Consider the following 12,395-nt stretch of genomic DNA (forward strand, 5'->3'; position numbering starts at 1 on the left):
GGGCTATTTTTTCCCTGTTGGAGCCCTAGGGCTTATAGTACCTTGCTTTTCCAACTAGGGTTTTAGCTTAGCTAGTAATAATAATAATAATAATAAAAATAATAATAATAATAATAATAATAATAATAATAGTGTCAATTTCATAAGCTTAATGCCACTCTATAGATAGTTTATTATATTATATGATTAACTTGAGTATCATTGCTGATTGCTGTTGATAACAAGTAACATCAGGTTACATCTGAAGTTATTTGTAGGTGAGGATAATATATTCCAGATTCTCAATCTGTGTATTTGAGTGACCTGTTACTACGTTTACCTTAAACAGATTTAGGTTCAGCTTCCCTTGCTTTAGGGTCATGCCAGGCACTCTATTTTCTCATATATATATATATATATATATATAGTGTGTCTGTATGTATATATGTATATATATATATATATAGAGAGAGAGAGAGAGAGAGAGAGAGAGAGAGAGAGAATTTAGTCAAATCATCGTGGCGTCCAAAAATCGAAGACAGCATCTCTCCAGATAAACTATCCTCCAGATAGTTTCAGGAGAGCAAGAAAAAACTGCATATATATATATATATATATATATATGTATATATATATATATATATATGACATAAGGTTTTCCCGCTAATAAGGAATTGGCCCTTAAGAAAAGACAAGATAAAGATTATTAATGCTTTCGTCTCGATTACTATATGATGGATGAGGTCCCTATGGCATAAAATTACATTCATCATCTACTGATGGGCGTTAAATGTCGTCAACGGTAACTATGAGCTGCTATTAGCTAATTACTTAATTAATCAACATTCAACAACATTATCTATCTAACGACCTGAGAGAGAGAGAGAGAGAGAGAGAGAGAGAGATAATTATTATTATTATTATTATTATTATTATTATTATTATTATCAGCTAAGCTACAACCCTAGTTGGAAAAAGCGCTATAAGAGCAATGGCTCCGACATGGAAAAATAGCCCTGTGAAGAAAGGAAACAAGGAAATAAATAAACGATAAAAGAAATAATGAACAATTAAAATAAAATATTTCAAGAACAGTAACACATCAAAATATATTCCATATTTAAACCATAGAGACTTATGTCAGCCTGTTCAACATAACGACATTTGCTGCAAGTTAGAACTGTTGAAGTTCAGACATCTAATTTTCTTCACCTGTTTCACCAACCACTTTTCTAAAGATTGCGTTTGGTAATATATTTGGCAGATGCACAGAAGTATTAGCAAGATCAGCTAACTCTAGACAACTCGAGAAAAGAATGAGGAACAGACTCTGGTGATATCTGATCTTCTGTAGATCTTTCTGACACACTATGTGGTCAATGTGGATCAGCTCGACAAGACACGCACAGATCAATAACAGACTTCCCTTTGGCAGATTGGACCTTCTCATGAATGGCAGGGGCAAGGGACAGTGACATTGACCGATCAAACAGGACAATGCCCTAGAGACTGACTATATATTCATATGATAAGCGACCAAGCCCCTTCTTCATCCAGGGAAGGACAGGTAATGGCTGCTGATGACTCAACAAATAGATGTATTGGCTCCCACAAACCCCCTCCTTAGCTCACTAGGATGGTAAGGTTGCAGCGACCAAAGGAACTAAAGAGTTCGAGCGGGACTTGAACCCTTCTCTGGCGTTTACCAGTCAGAGTATTATTACATGCCAGACTAACCATATACAGTATTCATGATCAGCGCCCAAGCCCCATCTCCACCCAAGCTATGTCCAGGGACGGACAGGCAATGGCTACTGATGACTCTACAGGTAGACCTATAGGCTCCCCCAAACTCCCCAACCTTAGCTCACAAGGATGATAGGAAAAAAAAATCAATATGTACAATAACTGGCTAATGATCACTGCGTAAATACATTTCCTAGTATCACTATACAATATCCCCATACAATTATGCTTTTTCCTTTTACTTATAATTTTACTAAGACACTGATCGGACCGAGAGTGAACCGAAGGTTCACCCGAACCAAGAGCGAACCGAGACTGGAACGTGACCGGACCGATAGTGTGAATCAACCCTAAAGGAATTACATATATCGCAGGCAATGAAGCACGCAATATCCACCGAATATTTATTCATCTACATCCGCTCCTAATGATGTTTGCACAGCTTGTTTTATCTCAATCAGTGGCTTTACCATATGTCGCTTGTCTCAGATGTCTATTTTGGTGGGTTTTGTCTGACTTGAGGAAAAGAGTCAGAAAAATAGAGTTTAGATCTTGATGGGAGGATCATTTGTGATGTATTGATGTCCTTTTGATAAGATTTATTATTCTGAATAATTGATACGGGAATATGTCACCAAACTCTCTCTCTCTCTCTCTCTCTCTCTCTCTATATATATATATATATATATGTCTATGTCTATATGTATATATTATCTCTCTCTCTCTCTCTCTCTCTCTCTATATATATATATATATATGTCTATATATATATATATATTATAAATCTCTCTCTCTCTCTCTCTCTCTCTATATATATATATATATATATACAGTATATTTATACATATATATATATATGTATATATATATATATATATATAATATCTCTCTCTCTCTCTCTCTCTCTCTCTCTCTCTGTATATATATACACACACACACACACACACATATATATATATATATATATAGATAGATAGATAGATATATTATGCACGTATATATGTATTTACCGTTGGCATTTTCTGTGCATCAATATATCGATCAAAAAGTGTCGAGTTTATAGCCGTAACCGGAAATTGATCATCCTATAAAATAACTTTAAATCTGCATTCTTGAATTCAGTGACTTATTTCTTGATCTGTATGTGGGATAAAGTCATCTTAAACTAACTAATGTCTATACACCCAGATGTTGACCCGAAGACGCACACACCTCCGGAAAAGAAAATAGAAGATTATCGTATAATATCTGACAGATTTTCTTGATTCCCATTTGATGTAACAGTGTCTTCATGTAGATTACACCAGATAGTTTCTTGTTTTACATTGTCATTTTATGTTAGGGTTACAATGTGCCAAGAAGAGGAGGGGGGAGATGATAAGACGCGCACGGAGGCTCTCTCTCTCTCTCTCTCTCTCTCTCTCTCTCTTTCTCTCTCTCTCTCTCATTTATATACATTATATATATATATATATATATATTTATGTCCATATATATATATATATATATATGTCCATATATATATATATATATATACATACATACATATACATATGCACTATATACAGTCTATATTAAAAATACATATATATGTGTGTACATATATCCTGTCTACTATATATGTTATGAAAATATGAACACTATTTCAAAGCTTAACTGATTACACTTGTGTGTTTCGATTGATATTGGTCGTTGACAACAGTAAAATGTCGAAATATATCTATCTATATATTATTCTCATCATCATCATCACCCATAACTATTCCAGTGCAGGACACAAGCCTCAGACATGTCCTTCCACTTCCGTCTGTTTATGACCTTTGTATGCCAAGTCTATACCAGAAAATTTTCTTAGTTTGTCAAACCTTCGTCTTCTCTTCCTTCTCCGGCTTCTTTTGCAATCACTAAGGTCCCATTCTGTTGTTCTTAATGTTCATCTCTTATCTATCATTCTCATTTTATGTTCTCCGCATGTACATTTCTTTTTCTTACTTGTCGGAATATCCATTACTTTGGTTTGTTCTGGTGTCCGTGTTGCTCTTTTTTTCTGTCTCTTAGTGTTATTCCTATCATTATTATATCCATAATTCTTTGAGTTGTAACTAGCTTATATTCTAAGGTTTTAGTAAGGCCCCAAGTTTCCGATGCATAAGTTAGGAACATCTGATTAAATACTTTTCTTTTTGGAGAAAGTGGCGTTTTACTTTTCGTAATCTCATATTCTTTACCAAAAGCTTTCAATACTATGCTTATCCTTCTTTTAATTTCGGTTTCGTGTCCTGGGAAAATGCTTGCTATCTGTCCAAAATACGTATATTCGTCCATAACCCTTATTTGTTGTCTCTGTATTTTCATTGAACATTATCTTAGGTTTACTCGTGTTCATTTTGAGTCCTATATTTCAGCTTTTGCTATTCAAATCTGTTATTATCTTTTGAAATTCCTCTTTTGATTCACTAAACAGAGCTTTGCGATCTGCAAGTCATAAGTTGTTAATGTATTTCCCATTACTATTAACTCCTACAGTTTCCTAATCTAAATTCTTAAAAGCTACTTCTAGGCTCGCTGTGAATAGTTTAGACGAGATGGAGTGTCTCTATCTAACTTTATCAATTTGTATTTTCTCACTATCTTGTGTAGTTTTAGGATTGCTGTACTTCCTGGAGAGATATATTTAGGGGTTCTAGCATAAGATTAATCCATTTATTGTCTTTGAAGGGCTTTCATTACTGCTAAATTTTGACAGAATTAAAAGCTTTCTCATAGTCTATAAATTCCATACATTGTGGTTTGTCATATTCTGTTGATTTTTCCCTTATCTGATTAATTACATGGGTATGATCAGTTGTTGAATACCCGCTTCTAAATTCTACCTGCTCTTGGTTGACTAAGGTCAAGCTGTCTTTCTGTTCGGCCTAATATGATCTTTGTAAATATTTTATATATTACTGAGAGTAAACTTATGTATATTTACACACACACACACACACACACATATATATATATATATATCTATATATATATATGTATATATATATATATATATATATATGTATATATATACATATATACATTATATGTTTGTGTGTATATGAATATAAATCAGGTAAAGTGTTGTAAATGATACCCATTATTTATAAAGAAATTAAAACTATCCCTTTTCCCCTGATTAGGTACATTGCTGAAGTATCTCCCCATCTACATATTTATCTGAGAGAGAGAGAGAGAGAGAGAGAGAGAGAGAGAGAGAGAGAGTTCGTGTTACTTTGAGCATCATCTCTTGGCATCTGAAACCAGAGTAGAATCGTAGTAGTTAGTGGAGAGTAGACTGGCAGTAATGAGTTTCGGGTGGGGGGGGGGGGGGGTTTGAAAGCCCCCGTCCCCCTTTCACTCTATGATGAAAGAGAACGGCCATGACAACTCGCCATCTGATTAAGTTTCTGAATGAGATGTTTCGTGTTCTTTGAAGAGACAGAGATTGAAATGGAGAGAGAGAGAGAGAGAGAGAGAGAGAGAGAGAGATTTGATGAATAGAATTGTGGATGAGGTTTGTGTTCCCGTGTCAAAATGGTTTATGTATTCATATTTTTTTATTGCTTTTGTATTTTTTGTATTTTTTTTTCTCAATGAAATAAGTTCATTAGAGTAACTATTATTGTTTTGATGTTGTAGCTGTTCTTAAAATATTTTATTCTAATGGTTAATTTCTTGTAATTTCCTTATTTCCCTTCCTCACTGAGCTATTTTCCCCGTTGAAGCCCTCTGGCTTATAGCATTATGCTTTTCCAACTAGGGTTGTAGCTTAGCAAGTAATAATAATAATAATAATAATAATAATAATAAGTTACAAGCTGTAATTTACAAGTAATTTTGTAACTATATCGTATTTGTTATATATTAACTCTGTAATGTTATTCTGCATTTTATATTTTCGATAATCTTTTTTTTTAGATATGCTAAAAAAATTGGATCCATATTATAAATTGTTTGGTTAACTAAATTAAACAATGATCTCATTACTTCCCCGATTTTTTTTAATACTAATCACCCTAAATGTCACCGTTCATTTACACTTACTAACTTTTTGGTCTTCCACTGTCTTGGGTTGGAGTTCTCTTGCCTGAGGGTGCTCTCGGGCACACTATTCTATCTTAATTCTCTTCCTCTTGTTTTTTAAAGTGATTATAGTTTATATAGGAGATATTTATTTTAATGTTGTTGCTCTTCTTAAAATATTTTATTTTTCTTCGTTTCCTTTCCTCACTGAGGTATTTTCCCTGTTGGAGCCCCTGGGCTTATAGCATCCTGCTTTTCCAACTAGGATTGTAGCTTAGCAAATAATAATAATAATAATAATAATAGATAAATGCTCACCATCGTATCATAAAGTTGTAACACTTGTTTTTTTAGTTTGAAATATATTTCCAAATGGACAGTGTTCCTATCTTGAATTTCACATGGTTGGTTCAATAATTCACTTAATTGACGTGGTAGTTGTTTTTAAGTAAACTTAAACATTAGCGAGGTAATCATTTTTATTATTATTATTACTTGCTAGGCTACAACCCTAGTTGGAAAAGCAGAATGCTATAAGCCCAGGGGCCCCAACAGGGAAAATAGCCCAGTGAAGAAAGGAAACAAGGAAAAACAAAATATTTTAAGAAGAGTAACATTAAAATAATTATTTCCTGTATAAACTATAAGAACTTCAAAAAACAAGAGGAAGAGAAATCAGATAGAATAGTGTGCCTGAGTGTACCCTCAAGCAAGAGAACTCTACCCCAAGATAGTGGAAGACTACGGTACAAAGGCTATGGCAGAACCCAAGTCTAGAGAACAATGTATTGATTTTGAAGTGTCCTTCTCGTAGAGGAGCTGCTTACCATAACTAAAGAGTCTCTTCTACCCTTAATTTTGTTAATTAAGTCATGCTCTCAATTTACTGATACTTTTAGGAAATATATTTGCTAAATATAACTTACTGTATATAGATATATTAAGTTATATTATAAATATAGTACGTTTAAGTATTACAGTATTGTAGATGGAGTAAGTACTGGGTACTCGGTACACCAATATTGTTTATTTATTTTTCAATTATTCCTAATATCATGAATTAGTGTATTATTACCTTAATATCTAAACATTTGTCCATCTTTACACACACGCACACACACATATATTGTGTGTATATATATGTGTGTGTATATATATATATATATTTATGCATATATATATATACATATACATATTCATACATATATATACAGTGTATATATACATACATACATACATATACATTTCTCAAGGTTAATAGGGAAAATAGTAGTTCTTAAAACCCTGTCCGCATTGAAAAATGTTAATTACTCGCTGTCCCACCTTCACTGATGATTATATATATATATATATATATATATATATATATATATATATATATATATATATATATATATATATATATGTGTGTGTGTGTGTGTGTGTGTGTGTGTGTGTGTGTGTCTATGTATGTATGTGTGTACGTACACTTATATATGATTATATTCACGGAAAGAATCCGAAATTATAGTAGTATATTTGTTTACAATGTAACATATTTTCCTCGTGGAGAGAGAGAGAGAGAGAGAGAGAGAGAGAGAGAGAGAGAGAGAGAGAGAGAGAGAGAGAGAGACCAGGTGCTAAGCAAGAGCTAGCAGGTCCTGAGTCACGTTTTCCTCGAATAGAAAGGAGTTGTTTTATGCTTGCCATATGACTCATTTCCTTATCTCTTTTTATGACACTTTGGCTCTTCTTGGCACCGGACGAAAGGCCACATGGCATCCGTGGTATGTGATAACTCACCCACTATGTGGCTTCGCTTCTTATTGCGTTTTTGACATGCGCACTTTTACGTTCGGTTTTTTTTTTATGACATTTCCCCCCTACATTTGAAATGGTATTGGATTCACTCGGTTCACTGTGTACGTAGAAAGTACGCTTACGTACATACTCTGTCATTTACTGCATACCCCTGAACGGCTGCTATAAACAGTACGAGTTTTCCCTCTTTTAACTTTGTCTTGTCGTGTGTGTATTTTATGTTTGATTTCTCTTATTTGTGGTTAAGGAGATTAAGGTTAATCAGGTGATAATTACTGGTAATGATCGAGTATCTTGGTGATAATGTCTTTCGGATTAAACAGTTCTAACAATAATTGCAACTTTATGACTCGTTAAAGTAATAATTATAATGTTGGGGGTAAATGTTATTGTTGTGTATCATTCCTTCTAAATGCTAGAGAGTTATGGGGTCCTTTGACTGGCCAGACAATACTACATTGGATCCTTCTCTCTGGTTACTGTTCATTTTTACTTTGCCTACATATACACCGAATAGTCTGGCCTATTCTTTACATATTCTCTCTGTCCTCATACACTGGATAGCACTTGAGATTACCAAACCATTCTTCTTCACCCAAGGGGTTAACTTCTGCACTGTAATTGTACAGTGGCTACTTTCCTCCTGATAAGGGTAGAAGAGACTCTTTAGCTATGGTAAGCAGCTCTTCTAGGAGAAGGACACTCCAAAATTAAACCATTGTTCTCTAGACTTGGGTAGTGCCATAGCCTCTGTATCATGGTCTTCCACTATCTTGGGGTAGAGTTCTCTTGCTTGAGGTTACACTCAGGCACACTATTCTATTTGATTTCTCTTCCTCTTGTTTTTTGAAGTTCTTATAGTTTATACAGGAAATATTTATTTTAATCTTGTTACTCTTCTTAAAATATTTTATTTTTCCTTGTTTCCTTTCCTCACTAGGCTATTTTCCCTGTTGGAGCCCCTGGGCCTATAGAATCCTGCTTTTCTAACTAGGGTTGTAGCTTAGCAATTAATAATGATAATATTTATATTACGAATATTATTCTTTATACACCCAATGCCTTCTTCATATGGAATTGCTAGATAGTCGTCTTTTGATCTTCAGATGGAGCGCTGTGCATTGGTAGTTTTATGGAAGGGTTATTTATTTACATAGAGAAGATCTCTTATCATTCCTCAGGCGAGTCGTTTTTTATTCGAACAGCTATTCATGTTATTACCTCCGCCAACGAAGTTGGAAGGACGTTATGTTTTCGCCACTGTTTGTGTGTTGGTTTGTAAACAGCTTCCTGGTCACAATTTTAATAGTAGAGTAATGAAATTTATAGGAATTAACTTTTATGTAAAAATCTGGAACTAATTAAATTTTTGAAGGTCAAGGTCAAAAGTTGAGGTCACGATCAAGCAAAATGTCCATTTCACGTAATCAGTCATAAGTTTCGACATTTCTGTCTTAGAGACTTCAAACTTGGTATATATTTGAGTGTATGAAAATTCACGCCAATTAATACATGTTAAGGATAATGGTCAAGGTCGAGCAAAAGGGGTGAGAAATAAGCTGCCGTGACGGAGGTCTGCGCTTTACTGAATGCCCCTTTATTTTTGTCTATTATTCCACTATTCCTGTCACTACGCATGCGACACTAGTTGACTAAAATATTGGTCTATTTTATATTCCTTGATAATTCTTGTTCATAACAATCATCGTGATGGAGGAGTTAATTAATAGGAAATGGTGATTGGAATAAACGTTAATTGAAATGGAAATAAAGGTATAGAAATAGTTGATCGATGAAAAAATGTTATCAAACTATATTCACATCTAAACAATATTTGAGGGATTTATTTGACAGTGAAAGACTATGGTACAGAGGCTATGGCACTATCCATGACCAGAGAACAAGGGTTTGATTTTGGAGTGTCCTCCTAGAAGAGCTGCTTACTATACGTAAAGAGTCTCTTCTACCCTTACCAAGAGGAAAGTGGCCACTGAACAATCACAGTGCAGTAGTTAACCCTTTAAGCGAGGAAGAATTGTTTGGTAATCACAGTGTTGTCAGGTGTATGAGGACAGAGAGGAATACGTAAAGAATAGGCCAGTTTATTCGATTCATGTGTAGGCAAAAGGAAAACGAGCCGTAACCAAAGAGAAATGATCTAATGTAGTATTGTCTGGCCAGTCAAAGGACCCAATAACACTTGCGGTAGTATCTCAACGGGTAGCTGGTGCCATGGCCAAACTACTACCTGCAAACAAACCTCACTGAATAAAAAATTCTGATGTAGGTCTGCTAACTAGATTAGAGAGAGAGAGAGAGAGAGAGAGAGAGAGAGAGAGAGAGAGAGAGAGAGAGAGAGAGAGAGAGAGAGAGCTGGGAATCAGGAATTTATATAGTCCAATGCCACAGGAACTCAGATGTACTGATGAAGGGACTTTGTGTAAGGTGGAGACTTATACTTATCTCAGAGTATACCCATATTTACTTATAGTTTTATTAAAAGGGTTTCATCATGAGGCTCAATACTACACAGTATTTTAGAAGTTTTGTTCCAGCTGTGACCAAGTTGTGGAAGGATCTTACTAATTGGGTAGTTGAACCGGTAGAACTTCAAAAGTTCAAACTTGCAGCAAATGAGCAAATGTTTTTATGTTGAACAGGCTGACTTAAGTCTTTTTATAGTTTATAAAAGAAATATCTGTTTTAATGTTAATGTTTTTTTTTAAATATCTTATTTTAATTTTTCATTACTTCTTATATCGTTTATTTATTTGCTTGATTTGCTTGTTTCCTTCCCTCACTGGGCTATTGTTCTCTGTTGGAGCCCTTGGGCTTATAGCATCTTGCTTTTCAAACTAGGGTTGTACCTTGGCTAGTAATAAAAAATTATAAAAATAATAATAATAATAATAATAATAATAATAATAAATATAATAATAATTGATAATTATAATAATAATAATAATGAAAATGATTATAAGTAATAACAACAACAACAACAACAACAACAACAACAACAACAACAACAACAACAATAATAATAATAATAATAATAATAATAATAATAAGTGATAATTATAATAATAATAATAATGATAATGATTATAAATAATAATAATAAGAACAACAATAATAATAATAATAATAATAATAATAATAATAATAATAATAATAATAATAATGATAATAATAGCTACTCACCTTGAAAATAGCCGGTGAGATCTCAAGGAACATGCACACACGCCATCAGTACAGCGTGGTTGATAAATACTGGAGTCAGTGGGTACTTCCGTTCGCCTCGTGATCTCTGGTGGGTGGTAAATTTGCCCCTTGCTTGACCTTAGTGGGTTTGAAATCTAATTTATCAATATAAGGTATTTTCCGGTGGTCTCATAATTTACACTTGAGTGACCTAGAATTTAAGATTTAGGTATTATTCTGGAGTAAGAAATAGAATTCTTAAGAAATATAATTACAGTTTTTTTCTTTGAGAAAATGTTCTATATATATATATATATATATATATATATATATATATATATATATATATATACTGAACATTTCTCTAAGTATATATATATATATATATATATATGTGTGATATATATATATATATATATATATATATATATATATATATATATATATATATATATATATATATGAGTGTGTGTGTGTGTGTGTGTGTCAGAATATGCAACTATAGCAGCAACAAAAAGTAAAATTATTAATCGACTCGTGTAGCCCTTAAATAAATGAGTGAATTTTTTTTTCTTGGCCTTGCTTAATTTGATAGAATTTTTTCATCTCCCCCCCCCACCCCTTCATCAGCCGCTGATAGCCCCGGTAAGGATCGGGAACAATCCACGGGCCAAGCAAGCGTTCCTTAGTGGTGCAGCACCTTTAGGTCATGGCTCATATTTTTAGTAATAGTATTGTTTTTTAGAAGCTAAATATATTTGTGTTTTGGTGATAAAAGTTTGTCCTGACATTTTATCAGATTCTGAGAATCTCCGTTTTTTTTTTTTTTTTCGTTTTTTTATAAGAAGCATATGTTTTATATAAAAGATTCAAATATCTTATAATCACGGATTATTATCTTTTATTTCATTATTTTCCATCTATTATATTTACTACATAAAATTTCACGCAGGATTATGATTACAATTTCTTCTTTTAAAAAGGCTTTTGGTTTTCATTCATGTATAGCTGTTAAGTAAAGGGTAACCTATTACCTAATCCAACTACATCACAGATGATCTTTGGCCCTCGCAAACCTTCGACTCGAGCCGTCTCTTTCTTAAGCTTTCCATGAAAAGGAAATCCCAATGCTGTTGTTGGATTAGTGATTGAATCCATTGCATTTCGCGTTTTATGGCACACGACCACCATTTTCACGTTGATGCGCAGATCTACCAAAGCTTTGTAAGGCATCACAGCTATTTAATACCTCTACGGGTGTTTACTTCAGTGTTTTATTGGTAACGTGGTACTCCTTTTATATCCAAGATTTGTGCAGTGCATTCTAATTGTTATTATTATTATTATTATTATTATTATTATTATTATTAGCTAAGCTACAACCCTAGTTAGAAAAGCAGAATGCTATAAGCCCAAGGGCTTCAACGGGGAAAAATAGCTCAGTGAGGAAAAAGAAAAAAAATGAACCAATTAAACTACAAGAGAAGTAATGAATAATTAAAATAACATATTGGAAGAACAATAATAACATTAAAACAGTCTTTCATATATCATCATCATCACCTCCTATGCCTATTGACGCAAAGGGCCTCTATTAGATTTCGCCAGTTTAC

Source organism: Palaemon carinicauda, chromosome 30 (genome assembly GCF_036898095.1).
Source record: "Palaemon carinicauda isolate YSFRI2023 chromosome 30, ASM3689809v2, whole genome shotgun sequence".
In the NCBI taxonomy this organism is placed as follows: Eukaryota; Metazoa; Arthropoda; class Malacostraca; order Decapoda; family Palaemonidae; genus Palaemon; species Palaemon carinicauda.